Source organism: Ambystoma mexicanum, chromosome 6p, assembly GCF_040938575.1.
Source record: "Ambystoma mexicanum isolate Mex_15411 chromosome 6p, UKY_AmexF1_1, whole genome shotgun sequence".
Lineage (NCBI taxonomy): Eukaryota > Metazoa > Chordata > Amphibia > Caudata > Ambystomatidae > Ambystoma > Ambystoma mexicanum.
The window spans coordinates 6,698,961-6,712,542 of record NC_090935.1 but is presented as its reverse complement, the minus strand read 5'-3'; the positions used below and the strand labels follow the sequence as shown (position 1 = coordinate 6,712,542).

At 44.2% G+C, this 13,582-nt stretch overlaps 1 long non-coding RNA gene across 1 annotated transcript in view; it reads left to right on the top strand.

The window, feature by feature from the left end:
* The window catches only part of LOC138510860 (uncharacterized), a 57,273-nt gene extending 44,593 nt beyond the window's left edge, over positions 1–12,680 (top strand). Inside the window, exon 2 of the long non-coding RNA XR_011280432.1 lies at positions 11,868–12,680. This is a non-coding gene — a long non-coding RNA (uncharacterized lncRNA). The remainder of the gene's footprint in view (positions 1–11,867) is intronic.
* The last annotated feature ends 902 nt before the right edge of the window (positions 12,681–13,582 follow it).

The following is a 13,582-nucleotide window of genomic DNA, read 5'->3' as shown; positions in this document are numbered from 1 at the left end:
CTGGATCTGTGGTAGATTGACTAAGTAAAGTTAATGGTAACTTTACCCTTTTCTGGGGGACAGTAGTCGCCTCAGAAATGGAGTCGGGGTAAGTCTTAAAGATAACCCTGTGCCACGGCACTGAAGGTGCTGTGTAACACACACAAAAAAAAGGGGGGTACTGAAGTGGTGTGCTCCAGAGCCCACAATCACAAAAACAGAGAAATACACATGGCAAAACATAGGTAAGAGTGGGGGAAAAGCTTTCACTCTTACCAAGTGGAAAAAAATAAACTCCAGAAGTCCAGCAAAGCTGCTAGGGGACTCACTAGGTAAGGGAAATTAGCCATAAATGAGAATTCACCCTAACACTCTCCCAGAATTTTTGTTTTGTATAAAAAATCCCCTTCTCTGCCATTATGTCTATCTGACTCACCAAAGCATCCTTCACTTTTTTCTACTCACGTCTTTCTTTTTCAGGATTTGAGCTAGCAAGTGTTACTTGCAACCCACTTAGTTTATCCTCTAGTGTTTACAAATTCTCTGGACTTTTCTTCCTAGCATGTGGAGATCTACTTAATCATTTTCCCCTCTCTACTGCTTTAGAACAGTCCCAAACTACCGTTATATCAGCCATCCCCACATCCTCACATTTTCATTAAAGTGTTCGGTAATAAAGCTCTTCATTCCTGTAGTTACTGTCAAATCATTACGTATCCCTGCATATAGTCTCCATTTGATTGTATCAGCCCCTAAACCTGCAATTATCAGCTGTAAATCTACCATTACATTGTGAGAGATGGCTCCCTCCCTTGTTTACATGTACATAACCTGACTGACCACCCTATCACTGATTAATAGGTCATCTATTCTTCAGTGTGAATTCTGGACGGGTGAATAGAATGTATATTCCCTCTCCGTTGGATGCATCGCTCACTAGATATCAACTAGGCTGTATTTCTGAAGAAAGTTATTGAACTCCCCACTGATTCCTTTGCCCGTGGACCTGCATTGTGCGGTTCTGTCCAATTTACTGTTAAGTACACAATTGAAATCTCTGCCTATTATTATAATATTGTCACCATGCATTCCATTCAAGAGTTTACTCAATCCATCAAAAAAGGGATACTCAGTGAACACGGAGCATAGACCACTCCCACAGTCAATTTCTGTCCATCATTTACAACATCAGTTAACAGAATTCGTCCCTCATCATCTTCACCACCCTCTCTACTGAATGGACATACCTCTCCTAAACAATATACTCATTCCCCTCGATTTGGATACGTAACAATTGAACAACGCATGCGTATAGCTAGAATTAATTTAAAACATTTCAGATTGTTCAACTAGGTGCATTTCCTGGATAAGTACAAAGTTTGCTTTACTTCTCCAAATCCTTGCCAGTACCTTCCTCCCGCTGTGTATATCATACATTCCACAAAATGAAAGTCAACGATTTCATACTGTCATTGTAATCTACTTACCTATTTTCTGTAGTGGAACACTTTAAAGCACAGCATGTCACATTATCTATTAGGAATGAAGAGAGTGCTACAAAATAAATAAATACATACATAAAATAAAAAACACAAAATGAACGTGTAACAGCGCATTTGAGTAAGGTCATAGTAATAGTGAAATGATATACACAAGTCTCCTTATCTGGAACTATACTCACCAGTAAGGCCGATGCCCAAACATGATGATGTTTGTTGGCAACATATTTCCGCCATCTTCCTCCATTATATATCTATCACACCTTTCAAACACTACCATATCGTACATGCCATTGCATCCAGTCAGTGTTTGTGTCATTGTGTTATTGCCATATGGCAAGTGATTGTTCATATCAGAAGTAGGCATTCAACACTAAACAGAGTTTCTCAACCACCCTTTTCCCAATAATGTACACATTTGTCTTGCTCCCAAACTGCTTGGTTCGACTACCTACTATCCCCACCCTAGTATTGCCACTAACTACAACACACACCTCTATGCTATCAAATGACAGAACATCTCAAGCGTAAGTAGAGCCAGTTATCAAAGTAACTCCTGCATCAGAATGACTCCCAGCAAGAAAGGCAGGCTCGCAATATGATGTCCTTACATTCCAACAAAATAAGAGCAATGGGCTCCTGGGAAGCATTGCACATACCAGGGAAGACACTACAGAAATATGACATTGAAAAACACGTTGCTTTGGTGTTAAGTTTTCATGTGCAGAGAAATTGCCATTCTTCTGTATTGTGCACATTGTCTCCCAAAAAAAAACTCACAGATGTCAATGCAAACAAAGTTACCCCACAATCTCAATAAACCACGTTTACATTCAATCAAACGTTTCTCAATTTTGCTAAAGGGATTTTACCAAACACTAGCACGCTGGTACTCCTGCTCCTTTCTTCTGTGTCACAAACATGCAGATTTATTTATGAATTTATTTCGAATTCTTATAAAGCGCGATTTGCCCACAACCCTCTGATCAGAAGACTCACTGCCACCACTGCAAACCCCTTCGACCTCTACCCGCAGCCCAACACTGCGAAGACCCTGTGAAACCAGCCCTACTGTGACAAGACCACACAGACCAAGAAGAATACAAACCCACGACTACACACTCAACCCGAGAAGATGGAGTCATGAGGCTCAAGCCTCGGTATCCAAGAATCACTGCTGATGGACCTAACCCACGACTACACACTCAACCCGAGAAGATGGAGTAATGAGGCTCAAGCCTCGGTATCCAAGAATCACTGCTGATGGACCTAACCCAGGACTACACACTCAACCCGAGAAGATGGAGTAATGAGGCTCAAGCCTCGGTATCCAAGAATCACTGCTGATGGACCTAACCCAGGACTACACACTCAACCCGAGAAGATGGAGTAATGAGGCTCAAGCCTCGGTATCCAAGAATCACTGCTGATGGACCTAACCCACGACTACACACTCAACCCGAGAAGATGGAGTAATGAGGCTCAAGCCTCGGTATCCAAAAATCACAGCTGATGGATAAAAATCTATCAGCAAGAAGAAGAACAAGCAGCGGCATCAGAGCGCAACAAAAGAAAACATAACTTACAAAACAGACATACATAAAAACAAAACACGAAAAAAGGTCAAGCCGGCAATGGAAAGAACACTCGGTCCAATATAACATGAATTAAAACATTCCGATATTCTCATTCTATGGAATCCGCATCGCATTTCTGTATTCAAGGAAAATTAACCACTGTGTTTGCAAATGTCAACTTTATTTCTAATCAACTTTTGGGATCCTTTTTACCAAGGAGCCATCTTACTGAAGCTAAAATGGAACTAGCCATCAAAAATAGATGCAGAAAATAACCCCCTGTGCGTGCGCATCTTGTGTTTCACGCGGCTCTCATGTTTATGCTGCTTTTCGCACACTGTCGATATCCAGGATCTAGGAGGCGGCCTTGCAGGTGCTGGCGCTGTGGCAGTCTTCCTGAAGGTGTGAGGGTCTTCCTCTCCACTCTTTCATGTTCTCCCTTCCCTTTCCCCCTTGTATTCCCAGAGTTCTCTCTTAGTGCCTTGGGAAGCTGCGGGGAGGCTCTGATGGAACTGGGACCCTCGGAAAGCTGAGCAGACCCTCCGTCTCCAGCTCGTGGTGCGCCTCAGGGCGGTGAATCTCCATGCTGGGGGTCCTGCTGTTCATCTGTTCCGGCCCCATATGATTCCCCGACTCGCTGTATTTCCATCATCCCATCATCCATCATCCCATGGCCCACTGGGGGTCCCTTGTTACTTTCCCTGAGATCTACCTCTTCTAGTGCGCCGCTGCCTGCGTGGTGCCTTGATGGCATCCCGCAATATTCATGGCTTCCTTCCTCCATGTCACGGGCTTTGCTTCACCAAACAAAACACATACAAGAGCGCGTTCTGTTCCAAACCGAACATAACGGTACCTCTGCGGCAGCCATTTTATACTACGTTTAAATATCAGAACTAGAAATAGAAATAAATAAATAAATAAACAATGCTATGAAACTACCATATTGCCTTAACTCCGAAGTATCAATACAGTTTAAGTGGCAAATGAAACCACTGCATTGGGTCTCACCCTCTCTATTTGATCACTTTTTCTTTGTGGTTCTGGTGTAATCCTGCATAGTTCAGGCGCCCTCCATTGGATCCGAGTCTCCATATGACAAAAAAGCTCTGCACATTTGTGATCAGTAAAGGACTGCAATTGGCCTTCCAGCGCTACTCTGAATGTAAGAGGGTATACCATGTAAGAGGGTATACCATGTAAGAGGGTAGACCATGTAAGAGGGTAGACCATGTAAGAGGGTGTACCATGTAAGAGGCTATACCATGTAAGAGGCTATACCATGTAAGAGGATGTACCATGTAACAGGGTGTACCATGTAAGAGGATATACCATGTAAGAGGATATACCATGTAAGAGGGTGTACCATGTAAGAGGCTATACCATGTAAGAGGGTATACCATGTAAGAGGGTAGACCATGTAAGAGGGTGTACCATGTAAGAGGCTATACCATGTAAGAGGATGTACCATGTAAGAGGATATACCATGTAAGAGGGTAGACCATGTAAGAGGCTATATCATGTAAGAGGATATACCATGTAACAGGGTGTACCATGTAAGAGGATATACCATGTAAGAGGGTAGACCATGTAAGAGGGTAGACCATGTAAGAGGGTGTACCATGTAAGAGGCTATACCATGTAAGAGGCTATACCATGTAAGAGGCTATACCATGTAAGAGGATATACCATGTAACAGGGTGTACCATGTAAGAGGATATACCATGTAAGAGGGTAGACCATGTAAGAGGGTGTACCATGTAAGAGGCTATACCATGTAAGAGGCTATACCATGTAAGAGGATATACCATGTACGAGGGTATACCATGTAAGAGGGTAGACCATGTAAGAGGGTGTACCATGTAAGAGGCTATACCATGTAAGAGGATGTACCATGTAAGAGGATATACCATGTAAGAGGGTAGACCATGTAAGAGGGTAGACCATATAAGAGGGTGTACCATATAAGAGGGTATACCATACAAGAGGGTAGACCATGTAAGAGGATATACCATGTAAGAGGATATACCATCTAAGAGGGTATACCATATAAGAGGGTAGACCATGTAAGAGGGTAGACCATGTAAGAGGAAATACCATATAAGAGGGTAGATCATGTAAGCGGGTAGAGCATGTAAGAGGGTATATCCTATAAGAGGGTATACCATGTAAGAGGGTATACCATATAAGAGGGTACACCATGTAAAAGGGTAGACCATATAAGAGGGTACACCATATACAAGGGTATACCATATAAGAGAGTATACCATGTAAGAGGGTAGACCATGTAAGAAGGTAGACCATAAAAGATGGTATACCATGTAAGAGGGTACACCATATAAGAGGGCAGATCATAAAAGTGGGTATACCATGTAAGAGGGTAGACCATGTAAGAGGGTATACCATGTAAGAGGGTAGACCATATAAGAGGGTATACCATATAAGAGAGTATACCATGTAAAAGGGTAGACCATATAAGAGGGTAGACCATGTAAGAGGGTACACCATATAAGAGGTTATACCATGTAAGAGGGTAGACCATGTAAGAGGGTATACCATATAAGAGGGTATACCATGTAAGAGGGTATACCATGTAAGAGGGAAGACCATGTAAGAGGGTATACCATGTAAGAGGGTAGACCATATAAAAGGGTATACCATATAAGAGGGTATACCATGTAAAAGGGTATACCATGTAAGAGGGTACACCATGTAAGAGGGTACACCATGTAAGAGGGTACACCATATCATATTTCAGGTGTTTGTATCTCGCTTTTTCTTTGTCAAAGGCACGTATCTTTTCCAAAATATCTGTGCTCAAGTCACCAACATCATTATGTGGTACCCTCCCCATGCCAGATCTCTCAGAATCCCTTGCTTTTTTCAATATTATCTCTTTAATCAGGAATTTTACAATAAAATGCCCAGGTCTTGGTCCCAGAGCTGGTTTGGGGCCCAGAGAACGGTGAGCTCTTTGGATTTCCAATGGCAATTGTGGGTCTGAATCAAGTATTTTCATCAGATTCTTATGCGGGGTATGAATTGGGTGACCTTTCTCAACATTTCCAGGAACTCCAGCAATCCAGAGGTGGCTTCTCCAAGAAACATTCTCCTGTTCAGAGATCGTCAGAGCGAGCTTCTCATTTAGTGTTATCAGTTCCCTCACTTGATCATTCAATCTTCAGGTCTTATGATGCTTGAAATGCATCGGAGGGACAGGGCCTCCTTATCCTTGTCCTTTACTGCTTTTTATCGTGTGTTCTGTCGTGTTTTCCGCGCAGGAGTTCATGTGGGACTCCTGGCGGTGCAGCTCTCTCTTTTGGTTTGGTGAGCAGACCCATGGGATACCCTTATGGCACCCATGGGTAGGGGTACAACCCTGTGCCCCTAGTGTATGTTTTTGGGCACCTGTGTGTGACCCAGAGAGCAGGGTACGGGCTGGTGGCAGCTCCGTGCTGAATTGACTGGTGCCCTGAGTGTCCTCCATTTTGGGATGCCCAGGCCCTGTCATTGGAATTGGTAGATTCCTGATGGAGACAAAATGGCCCCCGTGGCCTCTTGCCTTCCATCGCCTGTTACCTTGATCTCCCCGAAGTCCCGGGAAGCCCTGACTCTGTCCCTTCCCCCTGACTGGCTGTTGGGTGGAAGTTCCATATATGGTAGTGTGGGGAAGTGCTGACCAGACTGGCTGGAGCCTTCTCAACGACCGTATGTTGTGGGTACGCCTGTGGGTGGGACCTGGGTGAATGGAGTGTGTGACGAATACGCATTCTGTGTTGTGGGTGTCTAGTATCTGGTGTTTGACACAATGACTGAGACAGCCATGCCCAAAACCGGTATGAATGCAGCTTGGAGTGTTGAATGGCTGGGTACTTGTCCCAATACACATAACTTGTTGTGAATGTCTGGAGAGGAGTGAATGGCCAGAATACCTTGTGTGCCTGATTGGCTGCCTGCCTGCATGAATGCCCTTAGTCGTGATTGGATGCTTGAGTGTGACCCAGCGGAATGAATGGATGATCAACAGTATATCTGGGGACCTCTCACTGCAAGGAATCGTTTTCAGAAGCTGAAGTCCACTACGACGAGTAACTGGAGTAACTGAAGCTTGACCTTGAAGCCCTGCTGGACGATAAGAATTGCTGTTGCTCTCCTTCACAATCTGAAAGCTGCTGTGCCTCCAAGGACTGACCCAGAGAGGACCTAGTAAGATGCCCTCTTCCTGAGCTACGAGGGACCATCGTGCACCAGCTGATCTTTGCCAAAGATCCCTGGTAGACAGACCTTCGACAGGCTGCCGACCCGAGACAGGGACTGCTGCGGAACTCCAAGGAGAAGCGCCCGGACTGTTGTCCGCCACTGTCGACGACCGCCATCGCCGACCGGAGCCGACGCGCTCCCGTTTGCCTAAGAACTTCATTTGAATCCAAGGACGCTGTCGTCCGCATCGCCGCCGCTGTATCCTGCTGGAGAAGGCCTGACCGTCGACGCGCTGAGGAGCATCCGCTGGTGAGTTTCTCGCCACCCAAAGATCACAGAGACGCCGACGACTCGACGCCGTTGCTGGGCCACAGTTCTTCAAACTCTTTGCGGTCCAGAACTTTCAACACCGAGGTGCCCCGCACGCCTCTTCCTGGCAGGACATTTATGCTTCCCCGTCAACGAGCACCGCTAGGAACGAAGCTGCCACTTCACCATCGTAGTTCGACCTGTCCTCTGTCGGACGTTCGACGGCCCGTGACTCCTGCCTTAAAGGGAGGACACTCAAGAAGGGCCGTCGATTCCCTGACGAGGAACGCTACAATTCCAGGTACATTGGGGCTGTAGAACTATTGTAGAAGGAAATAAGACTCATAGAACAATATATGGACTGGGCTTGTGATACATTTTTGCTTTACAGGTTGCCCAGGTGGGGGGATCTCCATACAGAACTGTGTCTAGGTATCGGGGCCAGTATTCTGCCAATTGTTCAACCATCTTGCTTTCCTTCCTCTCTCTACTGCTGGTTACCTCTTTATTTGAACTATGTGACATTCTGACTGTATGCACTTTAATGAGATCTGATAATATTTGTGGTACCACTTTAGAACTGTATATATTTACCATTGTTGATTTCTGAGCACAAAGTGAGTTATCGTGATAGTGTACATCACCTCGAATATTGATTATATAAAGACTTTGTTTTAACCAATATAGTGTGTGGACATTCCTTTGTGGGAGCTTGGGGACTGCACTGTACTTAAGAACCAGCCCACATCACCTCCTGAGAAGCTAGGCCTTGATTGCTCGTCCATTGCTACCTTATAGAGAATCTTGGCTGGGGTCTTCTGTGCCTCTCCTCTACCATATAGAGAGCAGAAGTACAGACCACCCCCCTCCAGTCTTTACAATAATCCACAGTATTTAGATGGAATTCTGCTGAATGAACCCTCAGTGACAGTTCCACACACTTTTCCCTCAGTGACAGTTCCACACACTTTTCCCTCAGTGACAGCTCCACACACTTTTCCCTCAGCGACAGTTCCACATACCGTTCCCTCAGTGACAGTTCCACACACCTTTCTCTCAGTGACAGTTCCACACTTTTCCCTCAGTGACAGTTCCACATACCTTTCCCCCAGTCACAGTTCCACACACTTTTCCCTCAGCGACAGTTCCACACACTTTTCCCTCAGTGACAGTTCCACACACTTTTCCCTCAGCGACAGTTCCACACACTTTTCCCTCAGCGACAGTTCCACACACTTTTCCCTCAGCGACAGTTCCACACACTTTTCCCTCAGCGACAGTTCCACACACTTTTCACTCAGCGACAGCTCCACACACTTTTCCCTCAGCGACAGTTCCACACACTTTTCCCTCAGTGACGTTCCACACACTTTTCCTTCAGCGACAGTTCCACACACTTTTCTCTCAGCGACAGTTCCACACACTTTTCTCTCAGTGACAGTTCCACATACCTTTCCCTCAGTGACAGTTCCACACACTTTTCCCTCAGTGACAGTTCCACACACTTTTCCCTCAGCGACTGTTCCACACACTTTTCCCTCAGTGACAGTTCCACACACTTTTCTCTTAGCGACAGTTCCACACACTTTTCTCTCAGCTACAGTTCCACATACCTTTACCTCAGTGACAGTTCCACACACTTTTCCCTCAGTGACAGTTCCACAAACTTTTCCCTCAGTGACAGTTCCACACACTTTTCTCTCAGTGACAGTTCCACACACTTTTCACTCAGTGACAGTTCCACACACTTTTCTCTCAGTGACAGTTCCACACACTTTTCCCTCAGTGACAGTTCCACACACTTTTCCCTCAGTGACAGTTCCACACACTTTTCTCTCAGCGACAGTTCCACACACTTTTCCCTCAGCGACCGTTCCACACACTTTTCCCTCAGTGACAGTTCCACATACCTTTCCCTCAGTGACAGTTCCACACACTTTTCCCTTAGTGACAGTTCCACACACTTTTCTCTCAGTGACAGTTCCACACACTTTTCACTCAGTGACAGTTCCGCACACTTTTCTCTCAGTGACAGTTCCACATACCCTTCCCTCAGTGACAGTTCCACACACTTTTCCCTCAGTGACAGTTCCACACACTTTTCTCTCAGTGACAGTTCCACACACTTTTCCCTCAGCGACAGTTCCACACACTTTTCCCTCAGCGACAGTTCCACATACCTTTCCCTCAGTGACAGTTCCACACACGTTTCCCTCAGCGACAGTTCCACACACTTTTCCTTCAGTGACAGCTCAGTGACAGTTCCACACACTTTTCCCTCAGCGACAGTTCCACATACCTTTCCCTCAGTGACAGTTCCACACACTTTTCTCTCAGTGACAGTTCCACACACTTTTCCCTCAGCGACAGTTCCACACACTTTTCCCTCAGCGACAGTTCCACACACTTTTCCCTCAGCGACAGTTCCACACACTTTTCTCTCAGTGACAGTTCCACACACTTTTCCCTCAGCGACAGTTCCACACACTTTTCCCTCAGCGACAGTTCCACACACTTTTCTCTCAGTGACAGTTCCACACACTTTTCTCTGAGATACAGTTCCACACACTTTTCCCTCAGCGACAGTTCCTCACACTTTTCTTCTGAATTGAAGAGTTTGGTCTTGATTTCAGTAATGTCCAGGGTTACTTTGGTCAGTAGTTCCACTATCTGTCATCTCAGTTTTTATTACCAATATCACTTTTTTCTACCCACTTCTTGTCTCTTGGCTGGTTGGATCGTTTCAGGGGTGCCATGTGTTGACACATTAAGATGATGGGAGTCAGTATTGGGGACAGAAGCACAGTGTTCAGGCTGCCATCCCTGGAGCTGACAGTTCTAGAATACCAGGGAGCATGGTTAGTTCACTGTTTATTCAATTTATTGGATGGTTTGTACTATGATGTACAGGAAGGGATACATTACAGTTAAAAAGGAAGGGTGGAAGCCTTGTGATCCGCTGATGCAAGCAAGAGTGAATGGTGGATGTGTGGGTTAGCTTAAACTCGTGATTCCCCATGTGCCAGTCCCCAAACCTGCCAGGTGCACTGCATTATGATAGAACAGCATTTCTTTCTATAGATTGTAACTAATTGTTTTGTCGACCTGAAATGATATTGATATGTTATTTGTATCACGTTCGTACACAAGTGTTTCAGAGTGCGACGAGGCAGGGGAGGGGAACAAGGGAGAATAAAAACAACGATTGCCTGGAGACGATGATCCCAGCAGCAGGACCCACATGATGGAAACCGAAGACGGACGGACTTGGCTGGGACCAATGGCCTGGCATCCCCTATGGAGCAGGCGGCCATGTATAGAGTCGATCCAACCAGCCATGCAGGATTTCACCATATACAATGACATCATACATGATGATGTGTTCTCTTTTAAGCTTCTGCTCCTGCGCTTTTCAGCAGAACGTTCTCGTAGCAGAAGAGTCCTTTGCTGATGCATCTATTATGGGAATTCCATTCTTGTTATCCTTGCAAGAGTGACTTGGGCCTTTTTTCCCTAGCGGGTTGTATTTTTTCTGGCATGAGCGTACAGGGACGTGCCTTCAGAAGTAATAGATTTTATTGTGCTTGAAATCCTATGTGAGAGAGCTTTCTTGCATGTTGGTAGCACATATAAAAAACAATATTTTGACTTGCTTCATATTTCTCGGGGTAATATTTAGTGATTTCTTGGTCTCAGCACAGAGGGTTCAGCTGCCTTTCTGAGATGGAACCTAGTTTGCAACTATCAGAATCCCCAAAAAGAAGGGGTATGGATCGGGCTACGGGCACCTGGCAAGTGACAGAACCATTTTCACACACTCCTTAACAATAACACGGAGTGTGTCCCTCTCCTGAAATCTACCCAGTGGTATTCAGTACAGGGCAATAGAAGTGGTGCCCCTTGGGCCAATTAACTTCATTACTTGGCAATAGGGCATTTGTAAAAAACAACAAAGGAAGTCAAATGGGACAATAGTTGGAAGTTGGAGGGGGTCTTCGATACACTCTGAGTCCTTGACACAAATAGGATTGTATCAGTCTCTGACACAAGCATGTGCTTTCTGCCAATCCTAAGGGAAGGGGGAGGTATTTTGGAGTTTATCTGGTTTTGAAAGTCGATCCCACATATTAGGGAGTGTGTCCCTAATATATGGCACCCTAGTATTCAAGGTCTTGTTAGTTACTATGTGAGTAATTAACTAATGCACACCGTTATTACTGAGAACCAGTCTGCCTGTAACATGTGATGCATGCAATTGTTAACGTGTTTACACTAATAATGTGCTTTTATTTTTTTTCAATAGGAAATGGGAGGAATTAAAAATGTAACAACAGTGATTGTTACATTCTATGGACTAATGAACTGCACAACATCAAACCAGCATTACAGACTAATGATGGCAACAGTGCTTGATAATGATGGCACCAGAGCTTATTAATGATAGCAACAATGTTTGATGTGCAGTAAGACGAGCCTTTTCGTTTTACCTATTGTTCCTGAGAGAACACACATGAGTGGTATTTTATTCACAACCTGAATGTAAGTCTAGTTTGTTTAAATAATTAAGTGCAAATGACTAACAGTATCCATGCACTGATTATCTTAAAAGCTTCAGTCAGAGGAAAAAGCGTGTTTGTCACTAGAAATGATCTATACATGAGGAAGCTCACCTGTGCCCTGAACTTGATAAAAGATTCACTGGAAAGGGTTCTCCACTTAAGCACCTGACAAAATTAACTGGCGAGGATATTGCAATATATTGAAATGCGTATGTTTGCTTTATCGATTTGGTTTGGTTTAGAATAGGCTGGAGTCCCTATACCAGGTATTACTTTAGAGACTTCAGCATTGTGATTTGCCTTTGGAAATGTGATGCCATTTTACTCAATATTGCTGCAGACTATATCGCTTTAGTGAACGGAGCACTGTGATCTTAACTTTAGAAGTGTTTGGCTTTTTCCTTAGCAGGAAGGATAAGGTGGACAGGGCTTTTGGCAATGGAAATATGAATTAACCCACACCTCGGTTTATATGGTGGAACTATGATTGAAACCTCATGATTGAAGTATTGATGTAAATTGATTTAATAAAAGTGACTTGTTACCTACAATACAAATGTGTTTGAATTCTGTGTGGAATTAGCAAGCCCAATTGAGGGTCCTTTGAAGATGACAAATATGTTGGAACAATGTGTTCATTTAGGAAGAATTAATGCAGGTTTATATATGTACTGTCAATTGTAGTCTTAATTGTGGGCACTGCATATAATTCTGCCTAACACTGGTGTACAGCAGTGAGGATAAAAATATAGTAATTACACTTAGAGTGCTGCTATTACCTTGGATCAACTAACCACAAGGCTAACATCACTTAAAAGCAACAATAATCATGTCTGATATGGAAACCCACAGTCAGGAGACCCTCCTGAGTTACACTGCTGATTATTTAAGAAACATGTGTAAAGAAAGGAAACTCTCTGCCAAAGGCAAAAAGATTGAATTAGTTGAAAAGTTTCTAAAGAGTCAAAGTCTAGGGAGTGGGTCTGAAATGCCTGACTCGCTACCAAATGTGGAAAGTATTGAGGATGATGCTATGTCTATTAATGATGAGTTGGAAGAGGCAGATGTGTCTCCTAATGTAGGCCTCGCTGATCCCTTGCCTGCTCAGCAACCTCAACCCATGTCCACTGGCACCCCCACAGGTCCTACACACTCAGTCCTGAATTCATTGCTCTAGAGAAAATGAGGCTTGAATTGGAATTCAAACGTTTAAATGCTCAAACTGAACAAAAACACCAAGACCTTAATCTCAGAGAAATGGAGTTGAATCGTGAACTAGAAATGAAAAGATTGTCTCTTGAAAATGCTTCTCTCCCAGAGTCTTCTAGGTCTTTCAGTCCTAAGAGACCCTGTATGCCTAAAGAAATTGTGGGTATGTATGAGGTTAAGCTTGATATTTTAGATTGGTTGGCAATGTTTCAATATGTCCATGGGATTAAAGGTCTCACAGGGAATCAAT